This window comes from Camellia sinensis, chromosome 14 (assembly GCF_055761805.1).
Source record: "Camellia sinensis isolate YWXY chromosome 14, ASM5576180v1, whole genome shotgun sequence".
Lineage (NCBI taxonomy): Eukaryota > Viridiplantae > Streptophyta > Magnoliopsida > Ericales > Theaceae > Camellia > Camellia sinensis.
This window is the reverse complement of record NC_138974.1, coordinates 2836801-2857477: the sequence shown is the minus strand read 5'-3', so window position 1 is coordinate 2857477 and position 20677 is coordinate 2836801. Positions and strand designations below refer to the sequence as shown.

At 32.5% G+C, this 20677-nt stretch overlaps 1 protein-coding gene across 2 annotated transcripts in view; it reads left to right on the top strand.

The window, feature by feature from the left end:
* Positions 1–1610: 1610 nt before the first annotated feature.
* LOC145788613 (pentatricopeptide repeat-containing protein At4g13650-like) overlaps positions 1611–20677 on the top strand; it is a 45413-nt gene continuing 26346 nt past the window's right edge. For both annotated transcript variants that reach the window (XR_014351501.1, XM_082907374.1), the window contains exon 1: positions 1611–1665. The gene's annotated coding sequence lies outside the window, so the exon portion shown is untranslated. The remainder of the gene's footprint in view (positions 1666–20677) is intronic.

Here is a 20677-nt window from a genome sequence, read left to right as displayed (position 1 = left end):
AATGAACTTCCCGTCCAAACAACTGTTAACTTTTATTTTATAATCCCACGTCAGGAAAAGGAGAGGAAAAAAAGTTGTTTCACTATACAAACCTTATGCTCCCATTTGATATTTTAATGTTGTGTATGTTTCAATTCAAGACAGTTTAAATTTTAAAATTAAAATAAAATTTAAAAGTTTTAATTAATTAATTTTTTGTATAAGTTGGTTGGTCCTTTGACCTAGCTGATAGGGTGAATTGTTTTCGGTTTGACTGATTTACTAGTTTTACTGCGATTTTAGCGTTTTTATCAAAAAATATTGGTTAAATTTGTTTGATTCGAAATAAATTAAAGCTAATTAAATATTAAACTGCTAAGATTGCTTGATTTGAAATAAACTTTATACCCAAACAATTGTTAACTTTTAAACAATTAAGAAAATTCTCATTGGCTAGCTTCCATTTAACTTTTATTTTATAATCTCACATCAAGAAAAGAAGGAAAAAGTGAATTGTTTCATTTACATAAAGTGAATCTTATGCTCCTATTTATATAAGCAAAATGAAATTTTTAGTGAGAAACATTATGTTCAATATCTCATACTAATTTTTTTGATTTTCTTAATTTTAAACAATTAAAAAAATCTCAATTGCCTAGTTTCCATTTAACTTTTATTTTACAATCTCACATAGAGGTTTTGATTTTAAAAATAATTTTGTATGAGATTTTCAAACTCTCATAATATCTCTCTTTAAAAGTATTCTTTTATAAAATATATAAATATATCGATAATCTCAACGCCACTCTTACTGCTCGTTAATACAAAAATTATGAGATAATTATTATAATTTTAAATTTATATTGTGTCGATTTTAAATTTAAATTAATAGATTATTTTCTATATTTAGTGACAGTTTAAATTTTAATAAAATAAAATTTAAAAATTTTAATTAATTAATTTTTGTGTAAATTATTTGGTTTTTTGACCTAATTGATTAAGTTAAACTATTTTTGATTTGAATGATTTGCTGGTTTAACTGTGATTTTAGCGATTTTGTATGTTACGATTATTTTTTCTTACTCATTAAGTTTTTAAATTTTTTTTAATTATTTCCCTTTCAAAAACCAATATGATAATTTTTTAAAATTCATATATTTTTATTCTAAAATAGTAAAGTATTATAACTATATAATTTTTTATAACAAAACATAATTTTAATTATTAATATTCAATACAACAATTTTAATTTATATATACTATATATTATCGTAGAAGAACATTTAAAATAAAATCCTTAAACTTATATATAAAATTTTATTTATAAGAGACAAAATATAAAAAAAAAAATTAAATATAATTATTATATTTTTAATAAATAATATATTATTTTATCTCGTACATGATGCTAGTCACTTTTATATATATATATATATATGATAAGATAAGATGGTCATTCTATTCAACAAAATTGATAAATTTTTTAATAACATACCTGTAATTGGAGTTATATTTCCAGGTCTATTGCACTAATCTCATGGCCTCACTATTTATCCCGCTAATCTCAGTGTGTGGACAAGAGAGAGGATGATATACTTGCGGGGATCGAACAGTGCGCCTTTGTCTACGGTGTTGAGAGAGAAGTCCTGTTCATCGAAATCGCAGAGTCAAGCCCACTTCATCCAGGTAAATGCTTTTATTCAAACCATTAGGAAATAAGTTCTAATAGTTGGGCCACCTCTACAAACCATTAAGAAATTTAGAGTTAAGAGACAAAATAACAATTCTAATTATCGGCCTCTAGAGGTGCTAAATGCTTCATGTGCATCAACTCTATTAGCTACAACAAATGTTAAATAAGGAGAGTGCATCTGCAGCTCAAAATATTCCTTAAATGCATTGCTTGTAACCATCCGAATGGCCAAGCCTGCTCTGAAAGGAGAAGTTGATTTCTGTTTGGGAAGTGGGTTGGCTTTTTGACTTTTTGACTATTTTAGCCTAGGGCTAAAAAGTCTCATTTATGATAGGTTTTTTTGATTTTTGTAAGAAAAAGAATGTAATGATTATCGATTGGATGTGATATTTTGTCTTATTGAGTTAAAAAACTTCTTTTTGTTTTTTTGTGACTATTTTAACCAAAAGAAACCCCAAACCTAACTTTCCAAACAAGCACTTATTCGCCAAAAATCTTCTAAATTCAAATAGAACACTCAGCCTCCGTTTGGGAAGTGAGTTGGCTTTTTGACTTTTTGGCTTTTTTGGCTATTTTAGCCTGGACTTAAAAGCTTGGTTTGGGAAGGGCTTTTTGGCTTTTTGACTTTTTTGAGTTTTTTTGTGAGAGAAGAATGTAATGATTATGGGTTGGATGTGATGTTTTGTTTGTTATGGCTAAAATAGCCTATTTTGTCTTTTGTGGCTAAAATAGCCTAAAAAACCTAAGAACCAACTTGCCAAACAGAGGCTCAGTATTCCTACACCATCTTGCAGCCACGATATGATGATGAAGCCATTCTCAAGTTACTTTCAGTCATTGTTTTCTAATACATGAGTGAGCCGAAAATTGTAACTTTGTAAGTGGTGTTTTGAGGAGTTGGTAAAAAGTTAATTTTTTGACTTTTTTTTAGTTTATTTTTGTTTTTTTGTAGATAAAAAATATGAAAAGTGATGTGACTCAAAATGAGTAAAAAGTTAAAAGCTAACTTTTTATTGACTTTCCAAAATTGTTAGACATAACCAACAATTAAATAACCCAAAAGAAAAGACCCATAATGTTGCCAATCTGGCAGATCTAAAGCCTTTATTTAGACAAGTGAACACACAAGCATAATCCAAAAGATCCATTATATATTGCTTGTAAATTGCAATGTGTTATTCAGGATGCTGCTATCTTATCCAATGTTAAGAAGGGCCTAAATAGCTTATTTAGACAGAACCAATCCCACAAACTCCAACTAACATACAAAAGATAGAGATAAGAGTGAGAGAGAGAGAACCCAAAGTAGCCGACCAATTTTCGTGACTCTGCCAATTTGACAACTTTGTTCCCATTGGGATGGGTTTTTATCTTTATTTCCATTGTAGATGTGGAAGTTTGGAAGATATCAATGTGGGTTAGGGTTAAGATTCTGTGAATTCAAATGTTGATTGGTTGTATTATTGAGTTATTTCTGACAAGATTTTACACAATGGGTGTTTTTTTTGTTTTTTTTTGCTGGATTTCAAATTGGTGGCTTCATCTCTAGAATCATACATAGTGCAAAGTTTTGATTAGAACTACACTCCTTTTCCATTGTGCGAGCTTTGCAAAGTCTAAAATTTTGGTTAGAGCAGTGTTTTTACATTTGCACTGGGCAGCATAAAAAAGTTTAATATGATACGTAAACGTAATTGCTGGTCTTACTCAGTTTTCTGAGTTTATTTGTTTATTTATTTGCGACAAGACTTACATCAAATTTGTAATAAGTTGATTTTCTTATGGTAAGAATACAAGAACCATATAGATTTGATCTTAGATCCGTACCCGTAAATTAACCTGTTCAGAGATGCATAGCATACCCAATCGAAAAGCTTTCTCTAATTCTAAATTTCTAACGAATGAAGAAGAAGAGTCTCATGCTCAAGTGAGTCTCTCAATTAACCAGTCAACCCAAATATTCAGAGACTAGAGAGAGAGAGAGAGAGAGAGAGAGAGAGAATGCTGTGACGACATTGATGGGCGTAGAGTTTAGGGTTTCTGATTCTTCACACTGATACATTCCTCTTCGCCCATGGCTTCCAAGCTCTTCTATATCCTTCTATGCTTCCTCGCTCTCCTTCGCACCTCTCTTTCAGGTGAGACTCACCTGTCTTTGGATCGCTTTTTCTACATTTTGTCTTCTAATTTGATCCTTCCGTTTGGTTCCGGAGAAAATCAAATGCTCAGTCAGTCCACCGCATTCCTGTATTGTTTGTGTACGTGGGTGTATTGAACACAATTTAATCATGGTGTCCCGTATTTACTATCAATTAGTTTTAAAGAATTATTTTTTCGTTTTTCTTAACTTGGCAACTGAATGGAGCATGAATTGGGATTGTCATATGAAAAGGGCTTATCGGATAACTTATCAATTCCATGTTGAATCACAGAGCGTCACACATTTCTGATTAGCTTGTTAAAATAATGGTTAGGAGGAATGTCTGTTTTGTGATATAATTCATTGACTGCTCAAATTTCCAGGGCTTTAGTATTAGTAGGGCACTCCAGCAAATCCAAATCCAAATAAAGAAAAAGACGAAGGACAAATTTCTAGGGTTTTTACCCAGACTGATTAGCTGGAGTTTGGCTTATTTTTATCTTATTTTGAGTTTATGATGTGTGGTCAATACAGAAATGTGAACTTTATATGAGAGAAGCTTGAGAGCCCATTCTTAGTGGTCACTTCTTCACACACACACACAGACTAAAGCAACAACTTCATTTTGGAGAAATTATTGAATTCCCAATCACTCTAGCAGTGCATCAAGTGTCAACTTTAAGTCATTACCTAGGTGTCTTAGTCATGAATGAAGTAACTAAACATATGCAAGATAACATCCCATGGTGTATATTGTTTGTTAATGATATCGTTCCAGTAAATGAAACTAAAAAAGAAATAAAAAATTAGAAATATGAAGAGCATAAATTGAGTCAAAAGAGTTTAAAATAAATAGAAATAAAACTGAATATATGAAATGTAACTTTAGCAATAATAGAAGTTAAAATAGTGTAGAAGTGAACTTGAAGCTATTGCTTCACTCACTAGATTGATGCTAACCTTATTTAGTTATCCAAACAATAAACTTGAAGCTTTTTCTTCTTCTTTAAGATTCCCCCTTAATAATTTTCCTAATTTTTTTTTTGTTCTTTTTGGTAAATTGTAAGAAACATATTTTAGCCAACGTTCTTTGTAGAAGTTTAGGGCATGATTTGATTGTTCTTGGAATTTCAATTTGATTGTGTTTCTTTGCACCAATTTTGGGACTTTAAATCCGCGAGAATTTTTAAATTATACAATTTAAACAATTCTCAACTTTTTATAAGAAACATGTGATTCATCACATCTTGCTCTTGCTCTAGTACTTAGTTTTAGTATATTCTATACAATTGTAATCAATAATAAATAACATCATAAATATAAATTGATTGAGGTTGAATTGTCTTTAACTCTGGATCGTTTCAAATTGTTTTGTTCTTTTTTAAAATAACATTGCATCTCAATGAAATTATTTATTGCTTATTTAAAATTATTTTAGAGTATTTGGAAAATACAAAATATAGAGGTTGGGTGTGATTTGGGTTGATGAGATTTGAGAGAAAACTTATTAAATTCAAATATGTCTATCTACATGGCAATTTTTTACCAGTTTAATTTAAATATACACAGGTTTATTGAGGTAGAGATTTAACTAAATTTATTTGACTGGAATGAACTATTTGAAAATCAGATTATACCCCATATTTAACTGAATTTTAATCAAGTTATCATTTTCTTAATAATTTGAATTTTCATTTATAAAAAATTTAATAGGTGAAGTTTAAAGATTTCTTTTTAGAATTTTAAATGCAATATGTATCTTAATTCCATGGTGAGGGTTTTTAATTTGAATTCCATATTTGTTGCATATTATGGTTTGGGGTCCACCAAATTTCTTAATAGACTAGTCAAATATAGGATAATAATTATTACTCACTTTTATTGTATGCTCTGGAAATTGTAGTGTAATTGTAGTGTTTACTTTCTTACGATATTTATATGTTGGTAAACAATTAATGTCTGAGAAATGTTTATCAAATTGTTAAAATTATTATTGAAAGTAATTATGTTAGAAGAAAAATTAAATAGATTTACCATAATATTAATTGAGAAGGATATTAAAAAAATATAAAAATTAATTTTGCATCTTAACAAGTAAACAAATAAATTTGAAGTAAAAGAATAAAAGTTATAATGTTCAAATTTATAAATGGCCTATTTACAATTTTCATCTTACGCCACTAATATGCTTGAGCTGCTTCTAAGAAGCACAACGGCTATGTGGCAGTGCTTCCTCTTTTTTCCTCCACAGTAGTGAGTAGTACCCCCTCCTCCTATGCAGATTGGTCACGCTTTGAATGAGTGCCAAATGTTATAAATGGCTTTTTCTCCGGTGAGTTATCCAACTAGATAGGGGTTATTAGATTCGTTGGATCATTCTAGGTTCATCTTGATAAGTAAAATTATTAATTTTCTTAGGTCTGTTGGGAAGATAATATAAAAAATTAAGTTGATTAAGTAAATATTTGTCTTAGTCAACTTATTTTCTTATTTGTATTTTTCTCGATAAACATTACAAAATAAATAGTTCGAATTATTCAAATAGATTTCAGATGAGCCTTTGTACCTAAGAGTTGTTTGGTAAATGTTGTACACAGACAAAGAATCAGATACCTTCGTGAGCAAAAAAATGAAAAAATAATGTTAATAATAATAATAATATAGAAATGTGAATATATAATGTAAAAATAAGAGAACTAGGTGGTAGCAATCGAAGATAACCTTAATGTAAGGGGTCCAAAATAAAATCAACCCATATTTCCTTTTTAAGTATTTCCAATTTCATATTTTAATCCTGGATTAACTATTATGTAAAAAAATCCTGGATTAACTAACACATAATAATCAAATTAAAATCCGAATAGAATCAAAATTTGAGATAATATATGCAAGCTACATGTCAATTTTCTATCTATTTATGTAATAAATTATTAGTCGAAGATTTATATTGATACAAATTGATAGTTTTATGTAACAAAGTGTGATAGTTTAAGCAGGTGAAGTGTAATTTGCTTATAGCTGAAAGGGTATTTTCATTATTAAAGTTCAAATTGAAAAGAAAAAAAAAATTAATAGATAAGAGGAGAGGGAGGGGGAAGGGGAGTGTTATTATTTTAAGTTCAATGGGAAAAAAGTGATATGAAGTGTAATTTGGCTAAAGATCATTATGTTACAAAGGTAGGAAGTAAACTTCTTAAAAATTGACTAACAAAATTTGTAATGATAAGTTATTTTAGAGACAATGACAAAAAATATTTTACTTTGTTTTAATTTAACCAAATAATAAAAAATATGTAATTATTTTAAAAAATTATTTTATGTCAAAACAAACCAACATTCTTTATGTGTTGATTTTGATCCCAACTAATAAATTATCTTTTATTTGATTTTCTCGTTTGGCAATTTCATTTTTTAGTTAAAAAGTCAAAAAATTATTAAAAAAAATAAAAAAAGCCAACAAATTATACAAAAAAGTCAAAGATTCTATTTTTTCCCTACTTTTTATAAGTTTTTTTCTTAAAAAGTCAAAAAATATCCAAAACATAATAATTTTTTAACTCATATTTTAATTAAAAAATCAATAATGATTGTTGGATTACAATTAATGATTACTTAAATAAAGTTCTTGACTCACAAGCAATTGTAATTGAATGAGTTAAAATCCATATAATTCTTTTAGAAGTAAAATGCAATATAAGTATATTGTTAATATTTTAAGTTTTTTGTTTCATTGAAGCGAGTGTATGGAGAGTGTTTCAATTATCTTCTACTGGGAAGGAATCATAATTTGGGATCCCGATGAAGGTATGTTATATGATACTGAGCCGAAAGGGATATAGAGGGTGCAACTTGGCACCACGCTTAATAATTTGGAGGAGATGTTCATGTCCAAAGTGGCAAGTTACGGCGAAAGTGTCCAATTGAACTTCAAATGTAGATATTCTTATTGTCAGTAGAAAGCAATCATTAAGTACCAGTGCAAGTTTCCAACCACCAAATTATTTGGAAGTGTACATTGATAAAGAGGTTGTACGCAATGTCCCGAATATGAGACAGATGGATTCTCGTCCCTTCATTACATTGCTTACATATGGGATTGACACGACTACGTTTCAGTCTCCTATGTATGCATCATATCAACGTTATTTAGTGGTCTACACACAACAGACATTTGAGGGCCATGGTGTGGAATCAAGTTCGCGTGGTGGATATGATTATGAATTTCACAATAACACAGAAGATGTGCCCACCTGTAGCCATCATACCACTCCAGTTGAAGTTGATGGGAGTATGGCGAAAACGGTGAACTATGTGCAGCTTGCTGACACTATTGCTGACAATGACATGTATGGTCCTGATGCCCTAGACGATGATGAAAATGAGATGTTTGATGAAGAAAATTTATTGGCCGGATCAGATAATGATGATGAAGAAGATGATGCTGACGGCCCCGTTGACCCTAAAAATGTCCCCATCCCACTTAGACTTGAAATTCCTTTCTATGAGAACATTCACATGGGTGGTGATTTTGACATAAGTAGCCGTGATGTCGTTCCCCGTAACCGGATCTGAAGCGCTAAAAATGCAGAGTTGGACAAAGGAATGGTTTTCGTCGATAAGAAGCAACTTGTATATGCTGTGAAATTGTACCACGCAAGAAATAATCGAGAGTATAAGGTCGTAACCTCCAAGCGAGACCTTTGGGTATCTGCTTGCAAGCACGATTGCAGTTGGTGGTTGCGTGCATCTTTTAATAAGAAACATGGTCTTTTTGAAATAAAACAGTATAGGGGTCTTCACCATTGTTTATACCCAAAGATGAATAGGGACCACATTAATATTGACTCCAGTTACATTACTTCTCATCTTTTGGGACAAGTTTGTTTATAGTTGCCACACCCAAATAATCCAACCCATATTTGATTGTCGTATGCAGAATGAACCTCGTATGCCAATTAAGAATGTCATCGAAGATATCAAAAAGACCATGAACTACAATATATCATACAAGAAGGCGTGGCATGCAAGGTCAAAGGCAATTAGAATGGTATTCGGAGATTGGGATGAATCGTATAGGCAGTTGTCTAAATTCATGCATGCATTACAGACATCTAATCCTGGCACCATCATTAAATGGAAGCATAGATATACCGGAGGTACAACCATCATGCCCGCTTTCTACTTTGTTTTCTGGTCTTTCAAACTCGTCATTGATGGATTCAAATATTGTAGACCTGTTATAACCATAGATGATACATTCTTATACGGCAAATACACTAGTGTGTTGCTTGTAGCAACGATCGTCACTGCCAATGGCAAAGTATTACCGCTTGCATTTGTTGTTGTCGACACGGAGAGTTTGGAGTCTTGTTCGTTCTTTATTTCAAATATCAGGGAACATATTGTCATAGACCGACAAGGAGTGACTTTGATATCTGATCGAACTGAGAGTCTTTTAGCTGCTGTGAGGGCATTTGCTGAATCCTTCGTTCCAATTTGTTGGATATCATCGGCACTGCCTTCGATATATTTGTAGTAACTTCAACACAAAGTTTAAAAATAAGGAGCTGAAACAACTTCTATGGAAAGTAGGGAGTGTTCATCAACGACGAAAGTGTAATGCCTACTTAAAATATATACAGGCCATTAACCAAGATGCCATCGATTAGGTCCACAAAATGAATCCTGTGGAGTGGGCTCTTGCATATGACGACGGATATCGGTGGGGGGTATTAACCAGCAATGACGCAGACTGCTTCAACAGTGTCTTGAAAGGTGCAAGGAACCTACCTATCTCAGCTATTGTTGAGTTTACATTTCGACGGCTCATAAAATATTTTGATGAGATGGGAGTCCAAGTAGAAATAGATGTACGAAATGAGTTTCAATACCCTAGAGAGATGTAAAAAACTATCGAGAAAGGCATTGCAAGGGGAAATACTTTCCAGTAGATATCATACGACAGGTTAGTTTGTAATGTAAATTAAATTGTGTTTATTATGTTATGAAGTTAATTACAGCTATAAACATGACAATTAGTTTGCATCAATAATGTCTGATAGGCCCTGTCACGTCTTTGAGGTGCAAATATCTTTTCGCCATGGACGAGGTCGCAATACACAGATTGTGCACATGAATCAACCCACGTGCAGTTGTGGCAAATACAAGATAAGACACTATCCATGTTCCCATATGCTCACTGTTATGTCTGAATGCGGTGACAATCCATTCGAATACATTGATCGAGTATGTAGGCTTCCTGTACACATGAGGGTTTGGGAAACATTCAACTCAATACCGCATTAAGATTATTGGGATGATCCTTAGTAGACCTTAATGCCTAATGCACTTCGTCTGCGAGAAGTAAAACGGGGTTATAAATCTATGTCCCGTATTTCGAATGAGATGGATATATCAGATAGGCGTTTGACTACTCGTTGCAGTGAGTACCAACAGACAGGTTATGATAGGCAAACATGTCTAGTGAGGCTTGGTCGATGAACATTATGTAATGCTTACCTGAGTTTCGTGAATTGTGAAATTAAAAAATGGTCGCCCTTTTTAATTGTGAGATTGTAATTGGACAGCCCATGTGAATTCTTAGCTTGTAATGCAAATGATTCCATGTTAAACTATTAATTAATTATATTTACTAATGTTTTAGAGATTAAACCAATTGAACATTTTGCAAACCCTAAAGCCATGTTCTTAATTTGAACTCTAAATAGATGGTTTTTAATTTTTAATTTTTTTATATATTTTAATTGTTTTATATTAAAAAAAATTTACAACTAATATACTAAACAAATAAATAAAATTTAACTGTAGCACATAGGCCTAAGTTTTTTATTGTGTATTTGATTGAAAATGTGTATTAAAAAATTCTATATTTAATCAAATAGTTCTTCTACCATTTGAAAATTTAATATTTTCAAATACTCCAAGCATTTTTTACATTTAAAATTTATGAATAAATTTATGTAATTTAAAAAATTTATACTTTATTGAAACTTTTAGCATTACAAAATTAATAATTAAGTTTTGTCAAATATGCTATAAATCTAATCATCAACTTTTTTTTTATTTTTTAAATTTCTCATTCAAAATTTTGGCAAATATTTATGTAGGAAAACTATCTACATGTTACTGCACTATGTTCATGGTCATTATTAAGCTTATGTAACTTAGGCCCTAAAATAATTTTGAAAATGATTTCTATATTAGTTATAGCATAGATAACATGACCATTTGAAACGTTTTTTTTTTTTTTTTTTTTTTTTTTTTTTTTTTTTTTATAAATTTTAGATTATGTTGAATTGTTTATCATATTTAAAGGACTGGAGGACTTTAAATATGATAAACAACTATATAAAGGACTGAAGGAGTGATGGTAAATACACAACATTTCCACTCAGTTTGCCCTAGGAAACTATTGTTCATTTATTGAGAAAAAAATCAAATGGAGTATAGATTCACAGCAGGGGGTAAGAATCACAGAGGTGAGAGTTCATGACGAGGAAGAGGAACAGAAGAGGACTCGCAGGGGATAGGAACTTCGAAAGAGGTGAGAGTTCACGCCGAGGAAGAGGAACGGGAAGGGGAAGTGACGATGCTGAAGATGAAACACCATTTGCTTTGTTAGATACCTCTTGTGCTTATCATGATAGGTTTGGGAAGCGACATTTTGTCATGCCCAAGTACTATCGAGATCCATGTGGTTTCGTGGAGGATCTATCTGATAATCAAATAGGATATGGTTTAGCAGACGCTACATTTCTGAAGTGGCCCGCACTATTTTATAGAGCGAGTGCAAATGGAAAGATTATGTCGGGAAAATCGACTGAAGTTGCCGAAAGCACGTTCAGTTGAGATCCAAAAAGAAGATCCAGATAATGTTGATCGACTATATGAAAAACTTCGACGTGAGATTTCTCAAATGTGTCGTAGGTTAGCCCACGATATGAAACTATCTATACTTAAGTCGGATGCCAAAAAGAAAGGAACAATACCAAATGCTGAGGCTATCAAGGCTGTCAAGGAAGATTCTGCACTTCTCTCTGACCCTGAGCTCTCAGATTGTTAGGACTCTGAGACTGCCGATTTAAGCGAGGATTAGGCGTCTATCTGTCTACTAAATTATATGTTGTTATCCATAATTTCGTACTGTCTGTGTTAAAATAACTCTACTGACAATGAATTTGTGAAAGGTTTGTCTAAGAATGTCATCTATATAACTGTTAAGTATTGTACTCATCGTTTTATTTTATATATTGTGTTATGTTGAACGTTTCTACAAATTATTTTTGTGGGATACTTATGTTTGAACTAGTTACGTCGTTCTGAAGTGTGTTATAGTCATACCTTTATTTTGTTTTCCTGTTCATAGTAGTAATTAGCAAATTAGATACTTTGGATATGTTGTGTGAAGTTTTATTTAAATATTTCTTGGCAACAAATATTTAAGGGAACAAACAAGATCTCTGAACTCATTCAGCTGTTCAACAGTGATAACCAAAAAAGTGCTTACCCTCCTTCGCTGTGCACTCTCTTCGTCTCTCTTCCTCTCTCTTCGGCTTTGTCTGTGTGTGTTGGACTGGGGAGCAAGGCAAAAACGTGTATTCAACCAAAACCAACACTGACAAACCAAAAAAACAAACATTTTTTTAAAAACGGCTTAGATAAAGCTGTATTGTAAAATGGTTTTCCTATAACCATTTTATGTTTGAAATATATTTTCAGTGTAAATATTTATCTTCAAAATTAAGAATTTAAAAACAAAAAATATTTGGCACAAAATAGGTTTAGCAAAACCGTTTTAAATTAACGAGAAATAATTATAAATTAAGTAAAAACGGCTTTTCAAAAGTCGGTTTTATGGAAAAAAAAATTTAATCTTTTTTTATTCAACAAAAAGGGCACTGGAAAAGTCGTTTCACCTAAGAATGAGAATAAAGATAGACACCCACTCTAGAGTGGGAATAAAGTTTTGAAAATGACATAGTCATGGAAATTCGCTAGGCCAGTTCATGTGAAAAGCATGGGTCATAATAATCAAATCACTCTGTTTGATTTGATTATTATGTAATATTATAAACTATTGTTACATATATTTGATATTGGTCTATAAAAAATAACAATCACTCTATTTGGTTCGATTATCTTTAAAATGAGACTAATAATTTAAAAAAATATATATTTAAAAAATATAACCAAACTAAACAGCGTAATTATTATTATATATTTTTAATATTGGTCTCATTTTAAAAATATGATTGATATCTTTTTATTGGTATTAATTTTATAAAAATAAAAAATTTTTATATTAAAAATTAAATATGTTTTATTAAAATAAATATAATGAATAAAATTAATTATTTTTATTTTTATTTTTGTATTATAAGTGTGTGTGGATGTGTGTGAAAGAGAGAAAGTGGAGTGATGTGGGTGTAAGTGTGTAAGAGAGAGAGAGAAAGAGAAAGAAAAGAGTGTGAGTGTGTGTGATGTCTGACGCTAAGCCTTATCTTTTTTTTTTGGGCCACGGGGTCACTGTTGTGACCCCTATTGTGTTTTTTATTGTGCTTAAAACGACACAATTTTATCTTCTTCTTTTTTATGTTCTCATTATATTTTTTGGCATCATAAATTACACTTTGCCCTAACTCTTAAATCCAAAATCCTAAAATAAAAATAAATAAATTTTAAGAATTAAACCCTAAACCCTGAATTAAACCCTAAATCCTCGACCTTAAAATAAAATTAAAAAAATTAAGAATTAAAGTAAAAAAGTGATCATTTTATATAATTATTTTTTTATTGAGAGCATGTTTTCAAAACACGTTTTCATGTTATGCATTTTTCAATTGCGTTTTATTAATTGACGGGATAATTAGTAAACGCGCGATTTGTAACCGCGTGACCTTAACTAAAAGCGCGTTTTGTAAACACGTTTTCATGATTTTGTTTATTTTGTGTGTCTGGACCACAAAAATGCTGAAAGCGTGTTTTATAAACACGTTTCAGCTTAGTTTGAGAAATTTGGCTAAATTATATTTAGTTTGGAAAATAAATTAGTATATGGGCTTAGTTTGAGAAAAGTCTCGAGTAAAACGGCTTTACCGATGCCGTTTTATGAAAAACGGCTTTACCAATATTTATATTAAAAGTATTTTTGGCAAACAATATTTATGTTAAAAATATAAATTGAAAAAAAAAATATTTACCAAAAAAAGGGTTTTTCCAAAATCATTTTTAATTAATTTAAAAATAATTACACGCTAAGCAAAAATTGCTTTTGAAGAGCAGGTTATGTGTAGGGAAATATTATTTTTTTTATACACAAAAACAGGGCATTGGTAACGCTATTTTACCCTATAATGGAATAAAGAAAAAACCCACCCTATGGGAATAAAGTTGGAGGAAAAGCGCCCAAAGTAGCCATAAATACATCCAATGATGATATATTGTGCTAAAGCAAATTAGCCACAAACACATCCAATGATGGTATATTGTGCTAAAGCTCTTATCCAAACAAACATTTGAAAAAAAAAAAAAAAAAAAAAAAAAAGCCTTAGAATTTACACTTAGGGAGTATTTGTTTGAACTTTTTTGAGTCAATTTCAAATTTTTAGCTTTGGAAAATTTATTTTAGACTGTTTGGTTAAACTTATTTTAAACAACTTCTGATTTTAACAACTTATTTTCACTAAAAAAAGTTGATTTTGAAAAGCTGCTCACCCTTTACTTTTCTAATTATCAGTTTCTGCTGTGAATATATTAATTTATGATTATACTCTTAAATTTTTTTTATTTTTTATTTTTTTTTAAATAGAAAAAGTCTCAAATGGGTTATAGATTATTATTATTATTTTTTATGAGAAATATAAACAAGTAATGAATAACAAAAAATAAAAGTTACTTGAAAAAACCACTTCACAGCTTATTTAACAAACACTACTCAACAACTTAAATCTATAATCCAACAACTACACCAAACAGATTAGCAGCTTCTAATTAAAGTCATAATCCATAATTTGTTAAGCTATAATCTATAATCTATTTTAACAGCTACACCAAACGAGGCCTTACTGCGGCAACTTCCCGGATCGGAAAATTGCAAAGTTTGAAGACTCTAAGTAAGGCAGACGAAGCTTCACTTCCACCTCCATTTGATTTCTAAAGTTAGGGTTTTGGTGGGAAGACTAGGACTAGGAGAGGCCGATGCGGTGGGATTTCAAAGAAGAAGAAATGGGGTGGTCTTTCGAGGACCGCTCAAAGTGTTGGAGGAGAGTGGCAACGCCGGTGGCGGACGCTGCGACGGAGCCCTTGCGGGCTTCTTCCACCTCTTCTTTGTCTTCAACTTTGACTTTGATTTTGCTAAGCTTTTCTTCTCAGCATCTCTCTCTGTCTCTCTTAATTTCTTAGTTTTCTCTACATTTCTCTCTATAGGAATTTTTTTTTTGTTGCTAAAATAGTTCAAAAAAAAAAAATAGACTTTTTAAGTAGTAAGACAAAATATCACATCTAACTTATAATTACACTCTTTCTCTAAAAAAAATCAAAAAAATAAAAAAATCCTTCCCAAACCAAATTTTTTAACCCCAAACTAAAATAATCAAAAAAAAATCAAAAAATCAAAAAACTAACAACAATGATAGAGACCACTAATTTTAGAGCTCTAAAAAGACCACTAATGACATGGCACTCAATAAAAAAAGAAAAAAAAATACAACACCAAGACCAAAACATTAAATCATTCATGGTGGGACCTACTGCCACATCATTAGTGATAGCACTAACTAGTGCTCCCACTCATTTTCCAAAAACTAACCTCATTTCCAAACCAACTCATAGTCAGTGATTCAGTCACTCATCAGTCACAGTTCCCTCGGACCAAAATCCATACAGCCCATTTCATAACTTGTGGTTTGTTTGATGTCAGGCATGACAATAATAATTCTATGGGCAAAAATTGCACTAAGGTGAAGGACCACGATAATAACAATTGATATATCCCAGATTCAAAAGGAATAATTTTAGAAAACGATAGTAAATAGGTTATTGTTAATCAAATTAAGAACCTACAAATTCTCATAAATTATAAATCCCAACCCTCGAGAAAAATAATCATACTTAAATTATTTTATAAAAGTTTCTTGTTTCTAAATTTGGCACTCTATTAGAGTTTGATTTTTCAATGTTATCAACAAAAATATATAGGTATTTGACATGATGAAGAGATAGATTCTAACAATTTAGATAACAACACTTCACAAACAATAATAAAATAGTATAATATATTAATTAAGTTAAAAGAAGATCTTGACGAAAATTTTAAAAACAATCAATTAGAAATTTAAAAATACTTCATTCCCTAAATAAAGGATTTGGGGTGGCTGTTGTGCGGGAATGCACAACAGTCATTGTTAAACAGCCAAATGGGCCCATTTCGGGGCCCATTTCTATAATTTAAACCGTTCACATTTTAGAATACATAGAATATACCTGCAAAAAATTAAATTAATCGGATATCATTTACCTTTTCATCCACTTATATTTGTATATTTTAATATTTTAAATCGCAATTGTTATTTATTTTTGTATCTACAAATGTGAGAGAATGAATGGGTAAACAATATCCGATTAATTTAATTTTTTGTAGACATGTTTTACTTAATGTATTCTAAAATGTGAACAGTTCGGATTATTTAAATGGGTGTGTTTGGTTTGTGTTTGTAGAGTAGTTTTTGAGATAAAAAGTACAAAAACTTGTTTGGTTTGCCTTTTTTAGAAATGGTTTTGGAAAATTATTTTGGGAAGAAAGTTTTAAAAAAAGTGATTGATTTGATGTTGATGAAAATATAATACTATATACACAGCGAAAAATAATATGGATTCAGACAAACCTTGTTGATAAACAGATTGCACAATAAATCCAGTTTAGAAGGTGAATCACGTACTATTGAATAATCTCCACAGCAATGGAGTAAAACTACTAGAGTTTTACCCACACCAATCACAGTACAAAGGCAGAATAGTTTATGGGAAGAGAGAACGTATGTTTCTTTTTGTTATATCATAAACAAAATTCAAGATCTGTTTATATGGGAGAGTTAGGAGACCCATTAGATAGATATATTATCCCAGATAATATCTATCCCATATCTATAATATCTGATCAATAATTATCATATATTATATTAACAATTATCCCATATCAAGATTATCCCATATCTTGATATATGTATATAATCTGTTACGGATATTTAGATCTGTTCTAATTGGGTCATGCCACCATGGGCGACCCAATTGAGTTTGGGTTCTAAACCCAACCCAATTTCCAACATCTCCCACTCGAACATGCGCTGGCATGACACCGCGCCTTTTATATCTCAATCTACCCAATAAACACAATTATACTTAGCCAATGGACCGTGCGACCGCTGAGGATACTTGCATGTGGGAGCTCTATACTAGGAACTCATCACGAGCCAGTATAGAGGCATCAACCTAAAGATAGTATCTCATATGCCCTAGATCCATCTAGTTACACCGAGTCAAGCATCTCTGATCCCTCAATGAGCAAGCTTTACTCTTCCAATCATGCTATGTATTCACACCCAATCCGCGTCCCATATAGAGCGATGTGAGTTGTCGACAGTGAATATAGAACAGATGTGTAATTCTAGACAATCTTCCTTTCGCCTTCATGTCACTTAGTTTGAAGTTAATTGCTTTCCTGAACATGTTCCTCAAAGTCGAATCATACATGACCATGGGCAACATACCAAAGTAGCTAACATTGACTTCTTACTTTATGACATAGTCTAAAAGTTGCTAAGGGTATAGTATAAATGTCAAAATTTAAAGCATATTTTTTGACGTATTTAGACTCACACGATGAGGAAAAATTGGGATCCTTTCTCTCACCTCACTAATTGGTTGCCAAGCACATGTAGTATGAATACATGCTACGGTGGAGTTATTCTTCTAAAGAGTGATGCTATCCTCAAAACGCCATACAGATCTTAGTTCAGTCATTAACTAGCGCACATGTCACTTTTCAAGCGCCTAACTCGAGTTCTTTATTCAGCCACTATCCAGGCGCTAAAATGAGATCTCGCATCTGGCCATCATCTATAGGGACAACATGGAAAGTACAAATTCTTATCCATGGTCGATCAAGTAACATGACCTCATCTTGGTAAACCAAGGCGACTTTAGTTGTGGATGATCTAAGTTGGAAGCAACTCCCACTATGATCTAACAACCATATATCTCATTTTTGCTCGCTCCATCGAGCGCCAAAAGTAATTGCTCGTATGAGTGAGCCAATCTTGCCTATTAACATCAATCAACAAATCTGTATGTGCTCTTTCACAAGTCATATCCAAACATAGAAAAATGAATAGAACAAGCATAAATACTGATTACATAAATAATATCCCAAACATTGCAAAGTACATAAGTAATCATCCAAGTTAAAAAAAAACACATAAGCATCACTACCATCTATGTAAACCCAAAGACCTAACATGAGTACAATGAGCATGTCTCGAAATAGGTTTGGTCAGTGGGTTCGCAACCATGCGACTAGTAGAAATGTGTTTTAAGACAACTTGCTTCTGCACCACTATTTCTCTGATGAAGTTAAACTTTATGTCTATATGTTTGGTTCTTCCATGATACTTAGGATCTTTGGCATAGGCGAGTGCAGCCATGCTGTCACAATGAATAGTGACAGGGTCTGTGGCTTCTGAGACTACTCCCAAATGCTGTAAGAACCTTCGTAACCAAACAGCCTCTTGTACGGTAGCTGAGCATGCCACAAACTTTGCCTCCATGGTAGATAGGGAAATACATGATTGCTTCTTACTGCTCCAGGTAATGGCTCCACCACCGAGCATGAAAGCATATCTAGATGTGGACTTTCGCTCATCTATATCACCGCCCCAATCAGCATTACTGTAGCCAACTAGGCATAAATTCGTACTCTGGTAACAAAGCACATAATCTGCAGTCCCTTTGAGGTAACACAATATCCTCTTGACTACATTCCAATGAGCAGGTCCTGGATCAGACTGGTAACGACTTACCAATCCCACTACATAACATATATCTGGCCGAGTACACATCATAGCATGCATCAAGCTTCCAACTGCATTAGCATAGGGTACTTGGGCCATCCTTTCTTTTTCTTCTAGAGTCTTTGGTCTCATATTAAGGCTTAGGCTCTCACCTTTAGCTAAAGGAGTGTCAACAGATTTGCAGCTTTGCATTTGGAATCGCTTTAAGATATTCTTAATGTAAGTCTCTTGAGACAAACCAAGAAGTCTCTTAGAGCGATCTTTCAGGATCTTAAACCCAAGTACATAGCTAGCTTCACCCATGTCCTTCATCTCGAAGGTTGAGGACAACCACCCTTTGGTGGCGCCAATCATCTCCTTATCATTTCCGGCCAATAGTATATCATCAATACATAATGACAAAATCAAAAAACTATCCTTGGATTGTTTAACATACACACAATGGTCTTCATCGATCATGGTAAACCCATCGGTGATAATTGCTCGATGAAATCTCAGGTACCACTGTCTAGATGATTGCTTTAAACCATAAATAGATCTTTGAAGCTTGCAAACTTTGCGCTTCATTCTAGTTGCTATAAAGCCCTTTAGCTGATCCATATAGATTTCTTTATCCAGTTCTCCATTGAGAAATGCAGTTTTAACATCCATTTGATATAGCTCAAGGTCCAACCGAGCTACTATTGCCAGAATAAGGCGAATGGAGGCAAACCTTACTATTGGAGAAAAAGTTTCCTCATAGTCTATACCCTCTAATTGGGTGTAACCTTTTGCCACTAGACGAGCTTTATGCCTTTCCATGGAACCATCTGCCTTGCGTTTGATCTTGAAAACCCATTTGTTCCCAATGGTCTTGCGCCCAGGTGGCAGATCAACCAAGTCCCACACATGGTTCTTTCTCATAAACTCCATCTCATCAAGCATCGCAACTTTCCACTCATTATTCGTAAGAGATGCTAAAGCCTCTTTTATTGTTTTTGGCTCAACAATGTCACATGGAGCAATCATAAATGCTTCCCTCTCAATCTCAAAACGACGACGAGGGATCGATCCACGCTCGCTTTTTCGACGTTGAGGTTCTTGAGAATCCACATTTGCTGGACCTAGTCCATCAATGTCGCTCCCACTATACCTAGGAGCTTAAGGGAATTCCTCATTCTCAACTAAGCTACTTGGTGCGCCATGTTGTGGTTCCTCTATCTCATAGAGATCTACATCTCTACTAACCTCACATCTCCTAGGAAAATCTCCTTTAGGAAATCCACATCACGCGACTCAATTTCAGTCACACTCCCGTCCGGCTGCTCTCCAATGAACATATAGCCCTTAGAATGCTCACAATAGCGAATGAAGATACACTTCTTTCCTCTAGGGCCTAACTTTCCATACTTATGAGAAGTGTTGTGTATGAAAGCTGCTAAACCCCATGGCTGCAATTTGTCCAAATTTGGTTTTTCGCCGGTCCATAATTCATAAGGGGTGGAAGGTACTGATTTAGAAGGCACACGATTAAGGATGTAGGCTGCAGTTAGCAAAGCATCTCCCTAATAGGAAATAGAAAGATTGGCTTGCGCCATCATTGACCTAACCATATCCAGTAGTGTTCGATTCATTCTCTCCGCTACACCATTTTGTTGCGGAGTGCCAGGTATTGTCAACTGTCTGATTATTCCTTTCTCTTCACAAAGCTTTTTGAATAGCTTAGATAGATATTCGCGGCCTCGGTCTGTCCTTAAAGCCTTAATGCTTTTGTTTAATTGATTGTCGACTTCTAAAACATAA